General features: G+C 33.7%; 1 protein-coding gene across 1 annotated transcript in view; it reads right to left on the reverse strand.

Annotated features, from left to right (window-relative positions):
- LOC111680253 (kinesin light chain) overlaps positions 1-22820 on the reverse strand; it is a 168396-nt gene that overhangs the window by 105315 nt on the left and 40261 nt on the right. The window lies entirely within an intron of this gene.

Genomic DNA, 22820 nt, shown 5'->3' on the forward strand with positions numbered 1-22820 from the left:
ACTAATGGGAGACTTACCTAAATTTCGTGTAAACGCTGCCTATCCATTTTATGAAGTTGGGTGTGACTATGCAGGTCCCATTATGTATAAACTACATAATGGTCGTAATGGTAAAGCACCTATTGTAAAGGCCTATGTAGCAGTATTTATTTGCCTTGTTACAAAAGCCATTCACCTGGAGCTGGTTTCTGACCTAAGTTCTGATGCATTCTTAGCTGCACTAGACAGATTCGTTGCAAGAAGAGGACTTTGCGGACATATTCATAGTGACAATGGAACTAACGTTCAAGGAGCTGCTAAAAAACTTGGCGAAATTTACAAATTGGTAAAGAATTTTGAATTTAATACTAATGTTTCGAACTTTTTGTCTTCTAAAGGTGTACAATGGCATATTATACCGCCTTCTGCACCACACTTTGGAGGAGCTTGGGAATCCACTGTGAAAAGTATGAAGTATCATCTAAAGAGAACTATTGGTCAAGCTACTTTAAATTATGAGGAATTAACTACACTGTTAACAAGAATTGAAGCACTATTGAATTCTAGACCATTGGTGCAAGCTGACTCCGATGATCTACCCTATATTACTTCTGGTCATTTTTTAGTTGGCAGACCTTTGAATGCTCTACCTGAAGTTGATGTCACCCACCTAAAGACGTCTACTCTTTCTAAATGGCGATTAATTCAACAGTTATCGCAATACTTTTGGTCACGATGGTCTAATGATTATCTTCTGTCACTTCAACCTAGGAAAAAGTGGCAGACAGAAAAATGCAATTTGATGAAAGATGATGTCGTTTTAATACGAGATGTGAACTTGCCTCCCGCATGCTGGAAACTTGGTCGAGTGATAGAAACTCATGCTGGTTCAGATGGCTTAGTCAGTGTGGCTACTATAAAGTCTGAAACATCCACATTTAAACGTCCGATTACTAAATTATATCCCTTACCAAAAGAAGATTGAACTTCAATACCTCCGTTCAAGACTGGCGGAATGTTCACGATGTTTTTATTTATTACTTTTGTTCATTTAATTCGTATTATATTTTTGTGCAATAATATTTTGTTTTAATATTTTTGAGAATCACCCTAATGTTCTTATTGTTTGTTATTTGCCTTTAAAACTAACGGTACAATATTTTTGATCTCTTCTTTGAGTAATTTTGTTACTAATGTTGTTGTTAAATGTTTAAGTAATTTAAATCAAAGCATAAGAAATTTGTATAGTATGATGAACAAGTGGTTTGACCACTTGTAATAAATCAGTTGCAGTTAAACAACCAAAAAGTCAAGAACTTTTATTTTTTGAAACAATTTTGAATATACATTTTTTTAGTGAAAGATTTAAATTTTTAATTAAGTATTTTCATTAATTTATTCATTTAACTTGTTCTCTAATTTTTATTATCGTTATTTTAAATATTGAAGAAATTTATATAAAATAATATATATTTTTTAAATTTATATACATTAGCACAAACGTATAATACCCTCCCCACTATAGTGGTGTAGGGTATAAATATATTGTTCAAAATAATAGGAGTATTCGATTTAAGTTCAACTATTTTTAAAATAAAAACAAAAACGAAAGCACTTTCATCTAAAATATTATTAATTAATGTGTGGCAGTACAACATTAGTCATTTTTGTAAAGATTTTTATTTAGAATTTGTGTATATGAGTCTCTGGAACTTAATGTCTTTCCGACAACGGTTTTGAGAGGCTTGATGACACATGGGCGGTTATCAACAAATATGCAGCAATTTATTCAGAAAGCCTTAAAAGATGTTATACGCAAGGTCTTTTAACGTTTTGCTTTAGAATCAGTAAGTCGACAACCATGTAATGGCCTACTTCCTATGGAGCGAGCTTCCACCAATTTAGAATCCATAATGTTTTTATACGACAACACCGCCATTTTATCAAATTTGTTTATTGGGAATATGAGAGCTAATATGTGTATCTACAACATTTGGGGTACGATACCATTTTAGCATTTTTTTAGTTAGACCATACCCTTTTTGTCAAGACCCATCATGAATCGTTCCTATTATACAATTTCTTTGAAAGTTGGTTAGAGCTTAATATTTTGCTATTAATGGACTTCCAATATATTTTCTGAATTCATATAGTTTCAAAAATATAATTTGTTGTCGTATTCATGCATTTAAAATTCATCCATTTATGAAACCACCTCTAAATGTGTTACTTGTAGGGTTGCCAGATTCGATCCGATTCGCAAAAAGCTGGACATTCGGCTTTAAAAAGCTGGACAAAACAAAAAAAGCTGGACATAAAAAATACTGAGAAAATGCTAATTTTGGTTTTGTGTAAATAGTTTCACAATGATGAATATATTTTTCATATTCCACATGAATATATTTTTAGTTTTCCTCGATCACTTTGTTAACTTATTTTTTAGAGCAAAAGATATGAAAAAGCTCCATTTAAAAATCATTAGTACGTAAGCTGTACGTAAAGAAATTGACTATCGCTCACAATAATAGGTCTTTTCGCGTACTTTCCTGTAAGAAATAGACAGTAACTTTATAATAGAGAGTAATTTTTAATTTACTCTCAATCAAAAAAAAAAAAATATCCAAAAATACGCGAAATTCAATTTTTTGTTTATAAACAAAGATTGGTAATGCCCTTTTACTGAAATCTCAATCGCTTACAAAACACTAAAAAACAAATAATTGTAACTTTGATTTTTTCCTATAAATAAATGGATATTTAAAGTTAACAAAACATGTAGTATCATTAAAAATATATTATTGTTTTAAAACTTCATGATACAAACATATTATTATTAAAATTTTCATGACAAATAAATAAATTTAAAATAAATATAATTACAAATAATTTTTTAATATTCGTGTGTTATTAATTTATATATTTCTTTCAAAAAATTTAAAATTTACCAAATTTTTGACTTCTTCGGTTTGTTTACATATTCATAAATCAAACATTTGTTGTTGGATATTTTTACTGGGGAAAAAATTCAGTAAAATCAAAAAATTCTCTATCAACGAAATGTAATTTTTACCGCTCTCTTACTCTCTCGTTGCAAGTTTTCGAAAGTACGCGAACGGAATCCAATAACAATTGTTGCAAATTGTTACAAATTATCAAGTATGCGAACAGACCTAATATTTATTATGACATTCAGCTGTTCAAGTGTTTAGACATGATGATAGAAGAGGGAAATCATAACATACCCAGCAAAAACTCGGTAATGGGTAGTACTTCCCTAACCACTTACTTTTCAATGACTACTACTTCCCGTCAGCATTACTTAGAAGTACTCTAATAATGACTTTCTTCTAATCTGATATAGAAGTACTTTATTTTCGGCTTTGTAATTTTGTTGGCACATTTTATTCAATTGCGTGTTAGAAATTGTGTTTCACAAAAAAGAAAACAAAATTAGTTTTGTATGTGAAAACCATTATTTGACGCGCAATAAAATAGCTAAGCATTGGTGCAGTGAGTAGAACATTTGACTGACAAACCGAAGTCCCTGGTTCGTATTCTAGCTGGCTCTTTTTATTATTAAAAATAAAACAACTTACTCAACAACTGTTTTGTAAGACAAATTGCAAGTACTTCTTTAACTCCCTATTTGTAAGCGAGCGTAGAAGTACTTGCCTCCAATGACATCACCGTGTTAAAATAATGACTCAAATTGCTAATAAAGAAGTAGTGCAAAGAGGCTTTAGCTTTTTAACTCATTACTTTTCAATGTAAGTTTTTCCTGGGTAGTTGTATAACAAATGTACAATCAGAGTTGGCTAGCATGATTTGACAAAGATAACATAAAAACAAGTAATAAAGTATAGTACACCAGTTATGAATATTAAATGTGATTTATTTTTCATAATAAAGCATTTATCTTCAATATTCCCTTGTTCCGATACATTTAAGCAATTTATGGATGAAAAACTAATTTTCTGAAAGAGGATTTATATGGAGGCTAGGGGCTAGACGAATTTAAAATTGATTATTATAAAGAGAATTTGTACAAATTGTGGGAAGTCGCTCAGTCGACTTATGACTTATGTTTAGATTTCTTGCAAACTTCTGAGGACACTAAACCTGGTGAGATAGAGGTGTCTGCCGCGAAATTCTAAGCAACATTTGATTCGTATGTTGGATGTGATTGTAGTCTAGATAGAAAAAACTTCATTTCTCTTCCGTCAGTAAATCAATCAATCAAGAATCCGAACCCTTGTGGGTTTGTCATAATTGGGCTTTACCTTTCATGGACCGCCTTTCGGGTTTTGTTTAGGGCCTTGTACATAAATAGCTCTCGTCTTACTGACATTGAATGGTTATATCACTTGCTACGTAATACTAGTGGCGACGCAAGGAAAATTGTATCACAATGTCCGCTTTCAGATAAAGAGTTTCAAATGGCTTGGCAAGACTTGAAAGCAGCATCTGAGAATCTGCGTCTGTTGGTTAATTAATAATTAAAGGCGCTCTTTAGTCTCCCAGTCATGGAAAAAGAGTCTTTCACAGGCCTCAAAGATTTACAAGGAAGCATTAATAGTTGTTTGAAAGCGTTGTCGGAGTATGAAGTGCCGACAGAGAGCGTGCAGCGTATTCCTGATTGCACTGTGACCTTATGGGAACAGAGCATTAAGAATAAATTTGCTTTATCATACTGGAAAGAGATGAATGCTTTTCCTAGGGAAAGGAACGAAATATTAGAATGTCTTCGTGATATTCGAGAAACGCCTCAGACAAAGACATTATGGCCAACCGGCACCTAATTGTCATATTTGCGTTCTATGTAAGCATCAGAGCCATTTTCTGTGCGATTGCAAGCGATTCAAAAATCTTTCAGTTTCGGAAAGATATTCTACGATTAGGAAAACATCATTGTTGTCTTAATTGTTTGTCACGAACACATGAGGTTAAGAACTGTACAAGTGCTCATAGCTGTTCAATATTCAAGAAAAGCCATAATACCTTGCTCCATAAAAATTCTTAATAATCGGAATCAGTTAAAGATTTCTGCGCATTTGACAAATGCCTAAGTTTCTGGTGTCAACCAGACTATTACTGCTACTTCTACCAAACACTTCGACAATTCGATTATTTTACGGACTAACGCTCTTGTCATACCGAATATTTTAGGCATTTTACCATCCTTTGTACTATCAGATGAACTTTGTAGGAATTTACCGAATCTCAAAATAGCTGATTCTCAGTTTTTTTTTTAAATCTAGACCGCTTGATCTGCTCTTAGGTGCCGATTTGTACCGCTATTATCTCAGACACGATATTCGGATAGATTATCACAGGTCCAGTGTCATCTTCTTCTGTTCAGGTATTTACCACCAGTTTACTTCGTTTTTGGGAACTAGAAGAAGCGCCGAAAAGAAAAATTATGTCCTCCCTGGATCAGATGTGTGAAGAAAACTACAAGGGCACAACTCGTAGAGGACCTGATGGACGATATATTGTCAACCTTCAAGGAAGGTGCCATGAGACTTAACGGTCGATTGGCTAGATCACCTTCATTGGCATACACGTTTCATGTCGTTTCACTCTTCTTTTAGCGGAATTTATTAATGAGATTTCCATTCATGGTCGAAATCGACTTATGCTACGAATAATACGAATCGAATATTGGATTCCTCGTCTAAAAACCCTTGTTCGGACTGTATAGGTATAAGCGATGTATCTTAGATCGTAAACTCAAATTATGGCTGCCTTACCTCCAGAACGGACTGATTTAGCTCGACCGTTAACGACAACTGGCGTGGATTTCGCTGGCCCATTTGATATGAGAAATTTAAATGGGAGATCGTGTCAGATCTTAAAGGCCTATGTATATATCTTTGTATGTTTTTCCACGAAAGTCATACATCTAGAAGTAAATTCGGATTTATCTACGGAGCGGCATTTAACCGATTTATATCAAGATGCGGTTGTTCACTTAACGAATTTTGTAGGAACGTCTAGAGAGTTAGAACGAGAGTTTAAAACCTTTTTATTAGAGTGTACACATCCTAGGTACGACGTACGGCATCAACGGCCTAACTTGGCGTTTTATTACCGCTGGAGCACCTCACATGGGTGGTTTATGGGAAGCTGGAGTCCGAAGTTTTAAACTTAATTTCCGTAAAGGAGCCCATTCCGGCAAATACACTTTTGAAAAACTCGCTAGAATTAAGCATGTCTAAATTCTCGACCTTTCAGTCCTATGAAGGAAGATCCTAAGGCCATTTCTTAATAGGGTCTCCGATATTAGCTCCTTCTAAACCTTCGATTTATGAATCTCCGATAAGTCTTCTAAATCGGTATAGAAAAGTAAAGGCCTTGACTCAGCACTTCTGTCGTCGATGGAAAGAAGAATGCTTGGCAGGACTTTACAAACTTTACAAAATATCCAGAACGCAATATAAGCAAAATGAGCAAATGACAACGTAGTTCGGACTTATCCAGGAAGTGACAATTACATAGCGTCGCGGACATAAATCGACCAACTGGTCGTTTTGAATCCTTTTATGGAGGTTGACACTGCAGCAGCCACGATTCAACTAGGTTCTACCGACAAGTCGGACGATGCCACCACCATTATCGCCGCCGTGGTTCCTGCACCAGAGGTCCCATTGACCTCAAATGAAAGCTCCACTGCAGTGGTTCTAGCTCGAGAGGTACCTTGGCTTACCTGAGCAACTGGCTGTCCCTATAGCAGCACCGGCTACAGCAGCCGATCCTTCGCAAAATCCTGATGCCGTATCAGGTGCAACGAAAGCCTCAGGTTCGAATCCGGCCGGTAGTTGCAAATCTTAAACTGCCCGTGACCACTGTTGGTGTAGAAAAAATATGTTGAATGAACATTTGGTCACAGTATGACACGTCGCAAGAGATAACGTTCACAGTCAAATTTCAAAAAATGCTGGGTATTAAAACACTGCTAGAAACAGTTTCGGACTCGGTTATAGCCCATTTTGAAGGACTGCAATTGGCAGACCCTAGTTTTAACATATCTGGCAAAGTCGCGCTTGTTATTGGTCCGGAACTTGCTGCACAAGTTTTTAAATTAAAAATATATTCGAACCCCGGACTTCCATTGGCTCAAGACACCATTTTTGGTTAAGTCATTTCTGGCCAAGCCTCTCTTTAAGAGGTCTGATTTAAAACCATTCTCTTATGAGAGCAGTGCCTGCATAAATTTTTTTTGGTCCTATGACCATTTTGTTTAAGAAAAAAGATGAATATTAATTAAAAAAAATATTACTCTTAAGTTTATATTATGGTTGCAACGTCCTTTGTTGTTGCAAGGTGGCCGGCAAAGTTTAAGTTTGATTTTTTTTTTTTTTTTGTAGGTGTATTTACGTTTTTTGATTATTTGATACTTGTTAGGATTTAGTACACTCCCTTTTTTACACCCTTGGGTGGGGATATTTTTTCTAAATTCTAACGAGTAAAACCGCTAACGGTATCGTCTTAAATATTGTTCGCCACATTCTGACACTAAAAAAAATTTTTATTCCTAATCGCTAAGATATACGCTTTGTATAAAGCATTCACAAACACAAGGTAATATTTAATAAATACATATTTTTATATAAACAAAATTTAAAAACACTTTTCGTTTTATTTTATGCACGAACAATATGAAAATGAATGAAAACTTAAATTGAAAACAAAAATATATATTGTGAAGTCTCTATAATTTATACTAATCGATAAATCAATCATTTTAATGTTTATTGAAGTAAAAATTGTATTAATTTTGCACAATAGCGATTAGTGTCCAAAATTAATAATTGTATATGAGTGTGTGTGTTTAATAAAAATAAAACAACAAGTTCTATGGTCAAAGAGGGGAATTTAATTTTACCAATAATTTAATTTTAATTCTTATTCTCGATTATTTATATCTTAAATAGTACCTTTTGACAGCAATCGGTACATTTATACTCAAGGCTGCATTTCGTTTACTTTGGACGGACTGCCATAATTAATAATTAAAATTTGCATTTTTTCGCAAATAATACAATTATTTTCAATAATAAAATTTTATGAAAATTATTTTCTTCTAAATCTTCTATTAAATAACAGTGATTAAAAGATTTAGTGACTACGTTTAATGCAATAACATATTTAGGGTAGAAGGGGGATCATAGCCATAGGGGTACATCTGCCAATAGCGAATAACTTGAAAACCGAGTAATCGATTTTATCGCATTATCAAATTTTGTTTTTGTTTATCGATTATAATTTGAAACATTAATATGATGGGAGCCAGACATGATTAATTGTTTTTCAAAGGGCTGTGAAAATATTTCACTGTGTTAACTTTTTGTGCTAACTTTTTTAGTTTTTGTGATAGAAAAAATTAGAACGTCAATAATAGTGAATAATAAGACATAATATTTTCGATAATATAATTTGAAGCCCGAAAAAAATTGAAACTAAACCCCAGAACTGCCAATGGGGCACATGCGCCAAATATATGTAATACTTGTGACTTAGAACAAAATTTGGTTAAAATATAGAAAAAATCAGTAATAATTTGTTTTTTTTTTTGTGAAATAAACAATAAATATCTGGTTTATTATACTTTGTTTAATGAATTAAAGTATAAAACAGCAAAATAAATTTTTATTTTTGTAATTTTTTCTTTTATTTTACTAATGATTACTCCATGGATGGGGCGGTATCGCCGTTTTTGGACAGTGCGGAAAAGTTAAAAAATATGTACATGAGGATAACTTAGGAAAGATTGAAAGGAATAAAACTAAAGCCAACATTTCCAAGTATCCGAACCAAGAAAAAAATTAAGAATATGTATTGTGGATTTAATTTGAGGCCACCTCAAAAAAAGTGGCTATGGTCCCCCTTCTACTCTAAAACAAATTTAATATAAGTTATTGTGTTGTGAAAGATAAAATTCCTCTTTTTCCTACTTTTACTAATATATTGATAGTTACTCAACGGTCGGTCGATTTGACTTAAAATAATTTGTTTGAAAATTTATAATACAAATTCGATTTGTTTGTGAATTCGAACGCTGCTTTAAAATTTAAAAACTAGTAAACTAACGAAATTAAACGAAACTTTTGGAAAACGTTTTTATAATGTAAACAACTTTTCAGAATTTTTAAATCATTTTGCACATGGGGAAATAAAACAAAACAATTGGCTTTTCGATCATCTACATGCTTTTTTTCACTCAATGACATTTGACCTTACCTAGGATATTTACTTAAAGTCAAAATATTTTATTAAAGTCATAAACTTATAATATCTTTATTTAGTGTTGGGAAAAAGATAAATACCCACTAAAATAGGAAAAATGGGTAAAAATAAAAATTTGTAAAATAGGATTTGCTAAAATTTTAAGATAGATTTTGTTAATTTTAATAACAAACATTCCAAAGATATGAGCGTTAGATTAGTCCAAATTTTAGGAAACCAAATTTCCATTTTCTTATACAAAATTTATCTAATACCAAAATTATTTTAACTGACAGATTAAACGATAAATATTTTAATATTTTCATATAAACATAATTTATAAGAGATTTATGTTAGAAATAGTGTATGCCTAATTTTTCACTCGAAAGTGCAATCCAATTTCATGCGCCGAGTCTTATCCTCTATAGCACGCGTGATAGGGTAAGAAAATTCTACTGACGCTAACTTAATACACATACACTATAGATTTAATCCTTCTTCTTTTTATTATGAGCAATATTAGTGGTTTGCTCTCAACTTGAAAAACAAAATCAAATCAGTTGCTGATCAGCGCACGTCGAAGAAAGGTCTGTACGCGACGTTTTTAAAATACACAAAACAAAAACATAATTTTGAGAAAGCCGAATTAAAGTAGGATAACATGAGAGAACAGTTGATTGTTTTTATATAGACTTTGATATACACTGGCTGTCAAAACCCATAATAAATATTTGACAGTTAGCATATACTTTATAGTTTGTAGTAATTTTATTAGTGTACTTTTATTTTGAATTGAATTCTGTTCTCTGCTGCTTTACCAACACAAATAAAACTATGGTAGTCTATGGTAGCATGTGTTTGAGCATCACTGCTCTATAGCTTTTATAATAGTTCCTTTTTAATTATTTGATAATTACTACTATTATAATCCCGTATTGTACAATTTCTTTAAGAAAGCTTCATTAAAAACACAATAAAAATCTTAAATTTTCTTTAATTTTATTGCATTTTTTGTGCACGCGGAATAAGTTCACTTTTTTCAGAAATGTAAAATATTAACCTTAGTGTTAAAGAAATTGGAACAAAATGTTCGAAAGTAACAAAATCAACAATGGTATAAAAAGGCGTTCCAATTCTTATGCTCGCTACTGTATAAACATAAATAAAAGGAGATTTATGTTGGAAATGATTTAAAATAACCCAGAAAAATTAGAATAAAATTTCTATCAAACACAAGCAATTCTTGAATTCTGTACCAAGAATGCCAAAAGATATTTTTTTAAAATATAATAATGTACACTATGTGAAAATGTTATGTTTTTATTATACCCTACACCTCTATAGTGGGCTGATATTTGTAACGCACAAAATTTTTTTCCAAAATCCCTCCAAGACTCAATTCATATTATTTATTAATTTTTAAAAAATGATTAAAAATAGTGAAAATTTATTTCTGATAAAATTAACAAAATTTACATAAATTTTTAAAAATAGTCAGAATTAATTTACAATAAAAATAACTTAAAATTGTTATAGTGTGTTCGATTCCCTTTAAAATAATGTATATCGCGTCCTGTCATCTTCTCCACTTATATTCCATATTTTCCAAAATCCCTCCAAGACTCAATACTTATTTATATATATAAATGAAAGTGTGTATGTATGTTTGTTTGTCTGTTTGTTTGTGCTTTATAGACTGTTAAACGGCTGGACCGATTTTCCTGAAATTTTTAGTTTCTTCCTGTATGTCTGGAAGGAACTATAGGCTACTTTTTATGTTGAAATTTCATGTGGGCGACGTGCCACGCCCATATTAAGAAAATATTAAATTAGTATAACTGAGATAATATAATCTACATATAGTCTTCAAATTTTGTCGGAGCAACTTTAGTATCAATATAATTATATAAAGTGGGCGGATTAGCATTAGGGGGCGTGGTATCTCCCATATAAATAAATACAAAAATTCGTTTATCTTGGAAACTATTATAGTTAGAATATTAAAAATTTCCACGAGTAACTTTAACATCCATGTAAACATTTTGGGAAATAAATTGGAGGACTACCCATGAGGGGAGCAGCACCTCACATATTAATAAAATACAAAAATTGGTTTATCTGGAAAAATAATAGAACTAAATTCTTCAAATATTGCACTAAGAACTTAAATATTCATCTGAACATTTTGGAGAAAAAAGAACGGACTTTCGTCATGGGGAGCTTGGAGCCCCCATATAAGTTAAATAGAAAAATTATTATATCTGAGAAACTATTAGAGCTACAATCTTCAAATATTAATTGAAGAACTTTGACATTAATTGAAGAACTTTGACATTAATTGAAGAACTTACATTTAGAGAATAACGAAGAAAAAAGAGCGGACTTTCATCATGGAGACCTTGGAGCCCCCATATAAGTTAAATAGGAATATTATTATATCTGATTTTTTTTTAATTTGTCATCGATTACATTAAAATCTTAATTAACGTTCGGAAAAAATGTACCTCCGGAAAACATTACAATTAGAATCTTCAAAATTATTAAGAAGATTTTTCATTTATATTGCTTTTAAGGTAGCAAAGCACACTGGGTATAGATAGTTATTTATAAATTAAAAAAAAATGTTTAAAAATAGTCACAATTAATTTGGAATGAAAATAACTGAAAATTTTGTAGAGGTGTTGATTAACTACCAAACGATGTATATCTCATTCTATCATCTTCTCTAAAAATAGTAGGAGTTAATTTGGGATGAAAATAACTAAAAAATTTTATAGAGGGGTTAATTTTCTCCTAAACGATATATATCACGTCCTATCATCTTCTTTACTTTGGCCATATTTTGCAAAATCACTCAAAGACTCAAAATTTATTGTTTATAAATTTTTAGAAAATGTCAAAATTAATTTATGACAAGTAATATTTCTATATTCGTGTATATGTGCCGAATCTTATATACCCTTCACCAAGTGTGTTTAAAAAACAGTTTTTATTTATTTTGTATCTCTGCACACATGTCACACATAACATACACATAAACAAATATAAACTGTAGCAGAAAGAAATATTAACCGTTGTACTGTAATACCACCGTCAAACTGTATTACCACCCTCAAACAAATATGAGCTGTATTACCAACATATTATTGCTTTATCTCCTTGTTCTTGTTATACCCTTCACCTTCGTGAGAAGAGAACATCATCCAAACATACAAAAAAAAAATACACAGCTGAATAAAACCAAATACATCTTCACACGCACATGTACATCTTTATCCAATTCACAGTGTTGTTGTTGCTTTTTTAACAATGCATGGAAAAAATTTGGCTTTTTTGATGAAATTTTCAGAGATTGTCTCGGATTTTTGCTCATATCTACGTTATTTATAGACCGATTTTGCTGATTTTAAATAGCGATCTTCTCGAAAGCATGTCTAACTGAATTATTGAAGACTCTCGCCAATATCTGGGGACCTCTAAAAACTGATTTCAACAGACAATCGACTCAGCTATTTATAAGGATCCAGAATATATATACTTTATAGGGTCGGAAAATTATATTATAGAAATTACAAACGGAATGACAAACTTATATATACCCTTCTCACGAAGGTGAATTGCTATAGAGGAGGGGTCGATTCCCTTCAAAATGAAATTCAGAAAAGTCGATTTATAATCAAATGTTTCCACTAGAACTTCATGTCACAAATATCAATAAATTTTTAAGATGTGTAACAATTTAAAACATATTTGTAAATATGTTCCAAATATTTAAAACGTATATTTAAGTGTTAGACCTTACGTGAAAAGATATTTGTAAATATGTTTCGACGTAAGATAATACGTCAAAAATTATTTAACTCGACATATTTATCTTCAATCACATTTAACCGGTCCTGTAAATATTATTAATACATCTCCTACGAAAGAAAGATAAAGGCCAACTAAAAGCAATTACTTTCCAAAAAGTAGAAACTAGTTTGTCTTATTTTAATTATTTTCATTTTAGTCAACGAACCGTAACTAATTAAAATTGTTTGTAAAGCATTAATTTTGATATCGTCTACGACACGGCACTTCGTGCAAACCTTTTACGAGGTAATATTTAAATCTAGATAATTTGAGATTTAAGTCTACAATTAACACTGTAAAAATAGAATCGTAAAAGATGGAAAAAAGAATTTTTAGTAAATGATCGCCTAGCAAAAATAAAACGAAGTACTTCCAAAAGAAAAACATTTATCACCAAGTAGCACTAAGTAAATTTTTTACCTTCTGTGGAAGTGATGTTTATTGACATCCACAGAAGTGAAAAGAATCAATTTCTTTTTAAATTTAAGGTATATTTTTTGTACTGAAATTTTTTGAATTTAATCAATTTTTCTTTGGACTTAATTGATAAATGCATATAATTTATTTATGTTAATATTATTTGAGTAAAATTAGTTGTATTCTATATTACTACAATTTTACTTCCTAATAACTTAAAAAAAACATAAAAATTACTTCCTGAGACCCTCGCGAAGGGTAGTCATCTTGACGCGATGCGAGGGCTTATGTGTGTTGACTCATGCAGGATGTGCTGGTAGGGCCACCCATGTCAGAGGGGCTCATGACGAGCAAATACTTAGAACTGCCCATCCCACGACTGGTAGCGTCTCTTTCTCCCCGATGGGGCGGCTACCAATCCTCGCATCTGTCAAAAAATTATCCTCATCATTGTGATGGGGCCTTTCTGACAATGCAGTCCGTTCGGGTTTAGTAAACCCAATGTCCAACGGTCCGTCCCTTCAAAATCCACCTAGCGTCTGTTTCCCATATTGGGCGGCTAAGTGGTTTGCAACAACACCAATGCAGAATCTCTATACTTGGCAGCAAGTATAAAATGCACAAATGTACGATGTCATGTCCGAAAAGAAACCGTGCCCCGCGTATCCGGAAAGGGGCCTTATAATCTCCGGAGACCCTACTCCCACGGCGAAGGCGACAGGCTGTGGTGAGTCGAGTGCCACTGCCACCCAGACTAGTTCGACAACGACACCGGGTCGGGCTAGCTTGAAGGCTACCGGCGCCAAACCCACAGCGACTGCGGATTTAGGGAAGACTGGATCCGTCAGTCGCAACACAAAAACAGCATCTGGCTCCAAAACTGGATGCAGAAAAATAAGCAGCGAGGTACCTCTGGATTTCTCCGCAAATACCTCACGTGCAGCTCAGGCCCGTATTGGCAATAAGCCTATAAAACCCCCTGTTTTAGGGACTACCAAGGCCTCGAAAACCAAGGTAGCGACCCCAGTGGCGGTTATGCACGCGGGAACTGCGAACAAGATTTCGGGTTCTCAAACGGCATCTCCCAAGGCCACCTCGGCAGATAAGACCCCCAGACACATAACACCCGCTAGAAGGGTCTTTCTACAGCGGCGCTCCGCCGCTAGGATTTTGGGGCGCTTAGCTGGTAAACCAGCTGAGTCGCTCAACGAAGAGGATAAGTCCTTTCTCCAATGGCCTAAGGAAAAACTGGCTGTTCTGGAGAAAAGTCCAGCGTTTAGGCACGTCCAAAGACGTGGGGTATGATAATATCAATTTACTTTACTAACCTTTCCCAAAATTCTATTTTATTCATCAAGATTCAACCAGACCCAGCAAAAATAAAACGAAGTACTACCAAATGAATAACATTAATCACCACTTCAAAAGTAGCACTAAGTAAATTTGTTTACCTTCTGTGGAAATGATGTTTATTAACTTCCAAAATTGAATTTGGAATCAAATAAAAAGGACATCCCTCCTATGACAAGCCTGTGTTTAAATCATTACTTCTTCAGGTCTTTTTCAACACATTCATGGAGTAAATTCTACTTCTTTTTCGCTTCTTTGGAAGTTCTTTTTTTGCTGAGACTCAAGGCTCGTCATGGCTCAACCAGAGTCTCTTAATGGCTCAACCAAAGTCTCATTATGGCTCGACCAAAGTCTCTTAATGACTCAACCAGAGTCTCATCATGGCTCAAAAGAGTCCATAATAACCCAAGACTCAATTTTATATAATTTGGAAAAATACAGTCCACTGGAGTCCTTAATGTCTCGCCATTTATTAAATTACATAAAAATTACTTACTGAGAATCACTTCAGATGTAGTGAATTTGGAATCAAATAAAAAGAACATCGCTCCTATGACATGACTGTTTTTAAATCATTACTTTTTCAGTTCTTTTTGAGCACTTCCATGGAGTACTTTATACTTCTTTTTCGCTCCTTTTATGTTCTTTTTTTCAACAAGTAAACCGCTAACTGTATTTAAACTTTGTTAGCCTCAATATACTTAAAAATAAGTATTTGTGAGCACTCGTCATTTAGAAGCCTTAAAGAGCACTTCTTGTTGTACATATTATCTTAAGGTAAATTACCAAATATAGGAAGACAATTCTTATCCTTTTTATTAAACTAATAATCCTTTGTGTTTCATTCATTTTTGTGTCTTTTCATTGAACCATGGTTTGACACCGTATTCAGTATTTCGATTACGTTTACGCAATAATCGAAAAAAGGTATTCCAACAAAAAACTGAATCGTAAGAAAAAGAAAAAGCAAGGGGCCAATAATGTTTTCACCAATTTTTGACATTAAAACACCCATTGTCACTATTATATGCTGATATAAGGTCTTGGCCCTCGTAGTGTACTAGGTTTTGTCATGGTAATTAGTCAGTTCTTTGACTTTATTAACAACAGAGCTCACAGAGACATACCCAGGAAAAACTTACATTGAAAAGTAATGAGTTAAAAAGCTAATAAAACCTCTTTGCACTACTTCTTTATTAGCAATTTGAGTCATTATTTTAACACGGTGATGTCATTGGAGGCAAGTACTTCTACGCTCGCTTACAAATAGGGAGTTAAAGAAGTACTTGCAATTTGTCTTACAAAACAGTTGTTGAGTAAGTTGTTTTATTTTTAATAATAAAAAGAGCCAGCTAGAATACGAACCAGGGACTTCGGTTTGTCAGTCAAATGTTCTACTCACTGCACCAATGCTTAGCTATTTTATTGCGCGTCAAATAATGGTTTTCACATACAAAACTAATTTTGTTTTCTTTTTTGTGAAACACAATTTCTAACACGCAATTGAATAAAATGTGCCAACAAAATTACAAAGCTGAAAATAAAGTACTTCTATATCAGATTAGAAGAAAGTCATTACTAGAGTACTTCTAAGTAATGCTGACGGGAAGTAGTAGTCATTGAAAAGTAAGTGGTTAGGGAAGTACTACCCATTACCGAGTTTTTGCTGGGTACATATGTATATACTCTACAATAAAAAATATACTACAAAAATACTCTACAAAACAAATATGAAAATTTCCACAAGATTCCAAAAATGTCCCAAAAATTAACCGTTGTACTACTACCACCGTTAAACTGTATTACCGCCCTCAAACAAATATGACCTGTATTACCAACATATTACTGCTTTATCTCCTTGTTGTTTTCATGCTTTTATTTATAATTTGTTGAGGAAATTTTCAGAGTAGTCTCAGATTTTTACCCATATCTCAAATCAAATAAAATAAGATTTTTATAAATTTGAATAAATAAGAGCAAAACAAAACTGGTTGTTTGTGTTATTTTTCCTACTTTTTTTTGTTTATATTTTCAATCATATGTTTAAAAAAAGTTTTGTTTGCAAATTTTTTACTGGGGAAAAATATCCATTAAATCAAAAAATTCTCTACCAACGAACTGTTGTTGTTGTAACAGCTTAAACTATACAATTTTTTATCCGGGGGTACAGTATTTAGGTCATTGGGTTAAGTAGGGTGGGCTGGACAGTTGAATATGTGGAGGGTATCATGGGGACCCTGTCCACAAGCTGGACATATATTAGGGACGACACGGTCTATGCAGAACCAGTAGGCGTTGAGCCTGTTGCTCCATCCCGATCTTAGCTGTGGCAGAGCAACTTTTGTTTTTTGCGGCAGTTTCTTCTCTATTTCTGCTATGGGCGGTGGGCGACATCCAAGAACGACATTCATGCGGTAACCGGAAACCGCGGTATTGATGGCGTCTGTATGACTGTCGTTCAAAGCTGCTGTATACGAGTTGCGATGTAAGGGATCCTGAACATAACTTCGTATGCTCTCTTCGTATACACGAATGTCCTCCCTGACATGCCTCGTGGGAACATCCGACTGTGTGATGCTAAAGATGGGTTCAAGTTTCAGTTCTTGAAATGATCCAACCATTTATTCTGCTTGTCCTCATTTACTAACCTGCTAATATCGTGATTGAGCTGGACAATACGTGGGTTGTCGGGGTTGATACTTAGGAGGTCATCGCGCTCATCTGCTAGTCTCGCTGCCTCTGCTGGAAAGTGCGGCCGCACTATGAATAGTCGACCAGCAGGAATAAAGCGAGCTTCTGTAGCGATGACAGTTTTGTGGAATTTGCTCTCAGTTTGGTGTACTGTACTAGGAGCTGGAAGATCAATGAAGATGCGATCAGTGAATTCCTTGACGCCGAGCCAGTCTGCTTTCTTTTGGTTTATGTAGAGACGGCGTTCAGAGACGATAAAGTCGTTGGGTCGATGCAGACAAACGATTATGGGTAAAAGGTCTGAGGCTAGAGAAACTACTGCTCTCCAAGTTGTGTAGTTTATCAGTTTTTCATTCCCCGACCAACACCAGCAACAACTATATCAACGAACTGTCATTTTTATCGCTCTCTTACTCTCCCGTTGCAAGTTTTCAAAAGTACCCGACCGGAATCCAGTAACAATTGTCGCAAATTCTTACAAATTATCGAGTACGCGAGTACTATTACCATGACTGAATGTCTTATAAAAGAAAAGCAAAACTCTAATTTGCACAAAACTATAAAATGATCACGCAAAAAATTTGGAAACAACATTTATGACAAGGTCAGATAAATTTGTCCCAAAGATCACAATATTGGTTTTCAGTGCATTTATGACGAGCAAGTTATCAACCGTACATTTACATATTTTGCAGACACTATAATAAATAACTGTAGAACATCGTAACATGTTCTACAGCAACAATTACTTGACAGATTTTCTTAATTATTTTTTTGTTTATTACATATTAGCGAGCCTCACTACAGAATCTATATATGATCAATATCGGTTCAGTATTTTCGGAAATAAAAGTGTTCAAAGTTTCTACCAATAAACAATCACACAAACATGTGCTTGTAATAAAAAATATAAAATAAAATAAGGAAAAACAACATTGAATTTTTTCACTGTAGAAAAAAGAGAGAAGAGTGTTAAATCATGTTACTTCCCTGTTGATGTATTTTGCAATAATATTTTTGTCGTTGTTTTTAATAACATTCTTTTAAACAAATATGTATACAGAAAGGTTTAGGCAAAGCGAAAATATGATTTTATCGTTTTTTTTTTATTTTTCAAAGTATAAAGTGACTCGGGGGAGTTTTCCCGTTTTTCCTACCGAGCGCGTCCCCGAGTGGCGGATACGGTGATGGAACATCTGTCCTCCCCAAGTTTTACTACGGCCTCCGTGGCGACAATGCGTCAAGTGTACAGCATCCAATTGGCAAAAACATTGGGGTGAAAGAGAAGGATGTTCTCGGTGAAAGCTCTAAGCTACCTCAGCCTTTAAATATAGGTGAGGGTTCCGACTCTGAATCCTCAGATGATAATAACAACAAATCCCAAAAAGGATAAAGTATAGCAAATGGTGAAACAGGTGAGTGATAGCATAGCTAAACTACCTATTACTAAGAAAAGATTATCTGGAGCACAGAGGAGGAAGTTGAAAAAGATGCTACAGGAAATCAATCCAACGACACTCCAAAGGAAAAATCGGACTTTATCACAAGATCTGGGACAAAGAAGATCAGGTCATCCGAATAGTTGACAAATGAAAATAAACCTAAGAAAAAGAGCTCCCCGTCTTCTAGACAGTGGAAAAGGAAAAAAGCCGCCATCTTACGCCAAAGTAGCCAGAAGAAGACTCTGTACGATCTCTGCTCCGACTGGCAAAATTCCAATAGACCAACAGAGTAAGGTAGAAGATCTGGTGAACAATAAGATAGTAGACCACGCAATCGCTTCAAAGGGCAAACAACCAATTGAGAGCGTGAGTTGCGAGTTCAGCATGGACGTGATGCTGATAAGGTTGGCATCTCACCAATGTGTTGGCACCATAATGAACTGGGTGGAAAGTATCCCTCCTCCCTGAGACGACGCTAAGCTGAGACTGGCAAAGAAGAGCGAGCTTCCGGTGCTCTTAAATTCCACTATCTACATAAAAGGATGGGGCATTAAACTGAGTAATGAACGTATACTGGAAATTCTTGGTGGTCAAAATGCTGAGCTGGCCACTGAAAAATGGGACGTCTTTTACAGGAAAGAAGAACCAGAGAGAACTTTATTTGTAGTGTATCGACCAGAAATCTATGGCTAGTCTTGCCAAGAATAAAGGTAGGGCTTACTTCGCCTCTAAAGCTGTCATATTCAAAATTGGGAAGGTGCCGATTGGAAGGGCTGTTACAACAAGCCTCGAAAAGAACACTAAAAAACCTAAGAACACAGCATCAGTAGCAACTACTGATAACGTTGAGAAGTCAAATCCTAAAAGCGAGGAAGTTACCACTAACTCGCCAAAAGAAGGTACAGCTGCCATTTCCAAAATCGGAGAGGCGCCGATTGAAAGGGCTGTTAAAACCGCTCCCGATAAGGACACTAAAACACCTAAGACAGTAACCAAAGCATCATTAGCAAGTACTGGCAATGTGGAGGAGTCAAATCCTAAAGGCGAGGAGGAAATCACTCACTCGCCAGAAGACAGAACAGCAGAGCTCTCCAAAATTGGGAAAGTGTCGATTAAAAGACTGCTCTTCCTATGCCTGATAGGGACACCGCAGTGCCATCAATAGCCACTTCAGGTTACCCGGAGGAGCCAAATCCAACGGGCGAGGAGGTGATCACTAACTCGCTGGAAGACAGTTTAAGTGGATGACAATGATTGAAGTTATCCAAATAAACCTCCATCGGAGCGAGACGGCCACAAACGCTCTGATGGCTAAAATTAACACAGGTAAGATACATATAGCTTTAATCCAGGAGCCTTGGACGATTCGCAACAAGGTTTCTGGATTAAATCACATAAATTTCCAACTTTTCTACGCTGATACAGGGTCTCGCCCGAGAACATGTATCTTATGCCACAAGAACTTATGTTTTCTTCTCTCAACAGGATTATCTACATCGGATGCAACGGTGCTGAAGCAAGGTCGTGGCAACATATACCTTGCATCTGTTTACCTGCCTTTCGATTCTCCGACACTACCACCAACGTCGGAGCTGATGAAACTGGTCGAAGAGGCACAAAGGAAAAATAAGAAAATTGTAATAGGTTGTGATGCCAACTCCCACCATGTAGCTTGGGGTAGTACAAACACCAATCGCAGAGGACAAGCCCTCATGGATTTCCTTAATACTAAAGACTTGATAACATCGAACTTAGGTAATAAAGCTACCTTCGTCAATAGAATCAGAGAAGAAGTATTAGATATAACTATATGTTCAGAAGAGCTTATAAACGAAATTCAGGATTGGAGGGTTTCCGACGAGCACTCCTTTTCTGACCATCGGTACATAAGATTCAAAATACTACGGCCGCCACCAAAGCCGATAAATTTTCGGAATAAGTCTAAAACTAATTGGACAATGTTCGGTTCCTTACTAAAGAACCGTTTATGTCAGGAAAAGGAATGTATACAAATATTCAAGGCCTAACCAATAATTTCGACCAGCTGGAGGTAATAGCAAATACGGACAAAATACATGAAAGTGAAATACAAATAGAAGGATATCAACAATATGCTACGCTATCAAACTCTTCGAGAACAGGAGGATTAATCATATATTTTAATAAAGATTGGCAAGTTAAACTACTACAAGTAAAGGTTTGCGATTCAAAATACTGGATAAGTGCGTATAATATTAAATATCAAAATAGATCAATGATAATAGCCGCTATATATAGATCACCGAGTAGTCAAGAAGTAGAATTCTACGAAGCATTTGAAGAAACAATAGAAGAACTAAATGAAAAAAATACAGATATAATTGTCGCTGAAGATTTTAATATTGATTGGACTAAAGAAAGTACATATAAGAACACATTGGAACATATAATCAACGATAATGGCCTAAAACAAATAGTAACGGAATACACAAGAATTACAAATAGATCAAAAACATTAATTGATTATATCATCACAAATATAATAAATATAGAAACAAATAATAGTCAAATAAACAAAATATCTGATCACGAAATAATTGAAATTAAAATTAAAGAGGAGAAAACTGAACACATAACCGGTAGAGAATTAGAAATTTTTAAATATAACAAACGCAGATTTCGAAATGAAATAGCTGGAAAAATAATATTTGATAAAAGACATGATCTTAATGTAAATGTGAATCATTTTGATGAAACTGTAGAAAAATGAGCAAAAAATAAATAATAAATGGTTTGGTAAACAATTAGAACGTTTAAAAAAAGAAAAAATAATAAAATATAACATAGCTAAAGCAGAAAATTCTATAACAGCATGGAAAAACTATAAAAATTCAAGAAATATATATAAAATAAAACTTAAAAATGAGAAAAATAGGTATATTAACAATCAAATTAATAAAGCTAGAGACCAGAAACAAATGTGGAAAAACATTAAAAACTTAGTTCTAAAGAAAAACCAATCTGTGATAAAAACTGTGATATTTAATAATATAGAATATAAGAATAACTGTGATATAGCTTACCAATTTAATAATTATTTTGTAAACAGTATAAATGAAATCAGAGATAATATAGAATATGTGCATTATGAAAATCAAATAGATGTAATAAATGCAAGATTTAAATTCCGTGCAATATCTATTACAGAACTTAAAATCATATGTAAAACCTTAAAAAATAAACCAGATTATAATAAAGTAAATAGTCGTATGATACTGGACAATTGGAATATAATCGGAAATATCATGCTAAATATAGTAAATACATCAATGGCAACTGGAGTTTTCCCTGAAAATTGGAAAACCTCAATGGTAACACCAATAGAAAAGATAGCAAAAACTAGTAAATGTGAAGAATTTCGTCCCGTTAATACTTTAAAATTATGTGAAAAAGTTCTTGAGAAAATTGTTAAAATGCAACTTGAAGACTATTTAGAATCAAATGACATATTTTTAAAATATCAGTCTGGATTTCGAAAAAAGTATTCATGTGAAACATCAGTAAACTATGTTATAAATAGATGGAAAAACATTAACAAAAATAAAAAAATTATGGCAATTTTTCTTGATTTTAAAAGGGCTTTTGAAACCATAGATAGATACTACAAAAAATGCACAGATATGGTATACAAAATGAAGAATTAAGTTGGTTTAAGTCATATCTAACGAATAGAAAACAAATAACGAAAGTGAATAATAGTATATCGAAAGAAATTAACAATGAATATGGAGTACCACAAGGATCGATTTTAGGAGCTCTCTTATTTATTATATACATAAATGATATGCCTAAGATACTTCGTAAATGTGAAATAGTGCTATACGC

This window comes from Lucilia cuprina, chromosome 5 (assembly GCF_022045245.1).
Source record: "Lucilia cuprina isolate Lc7/37 chromosome 5, ASM2204524v1, whole genome shotgun sequence".
NCBI classification, from domain to species: Eukaryota; Metazoa; Arthropoda; class Insecta; order Diptera; family Calliphoridae; genus Lucilia; species Lucilia cuprina.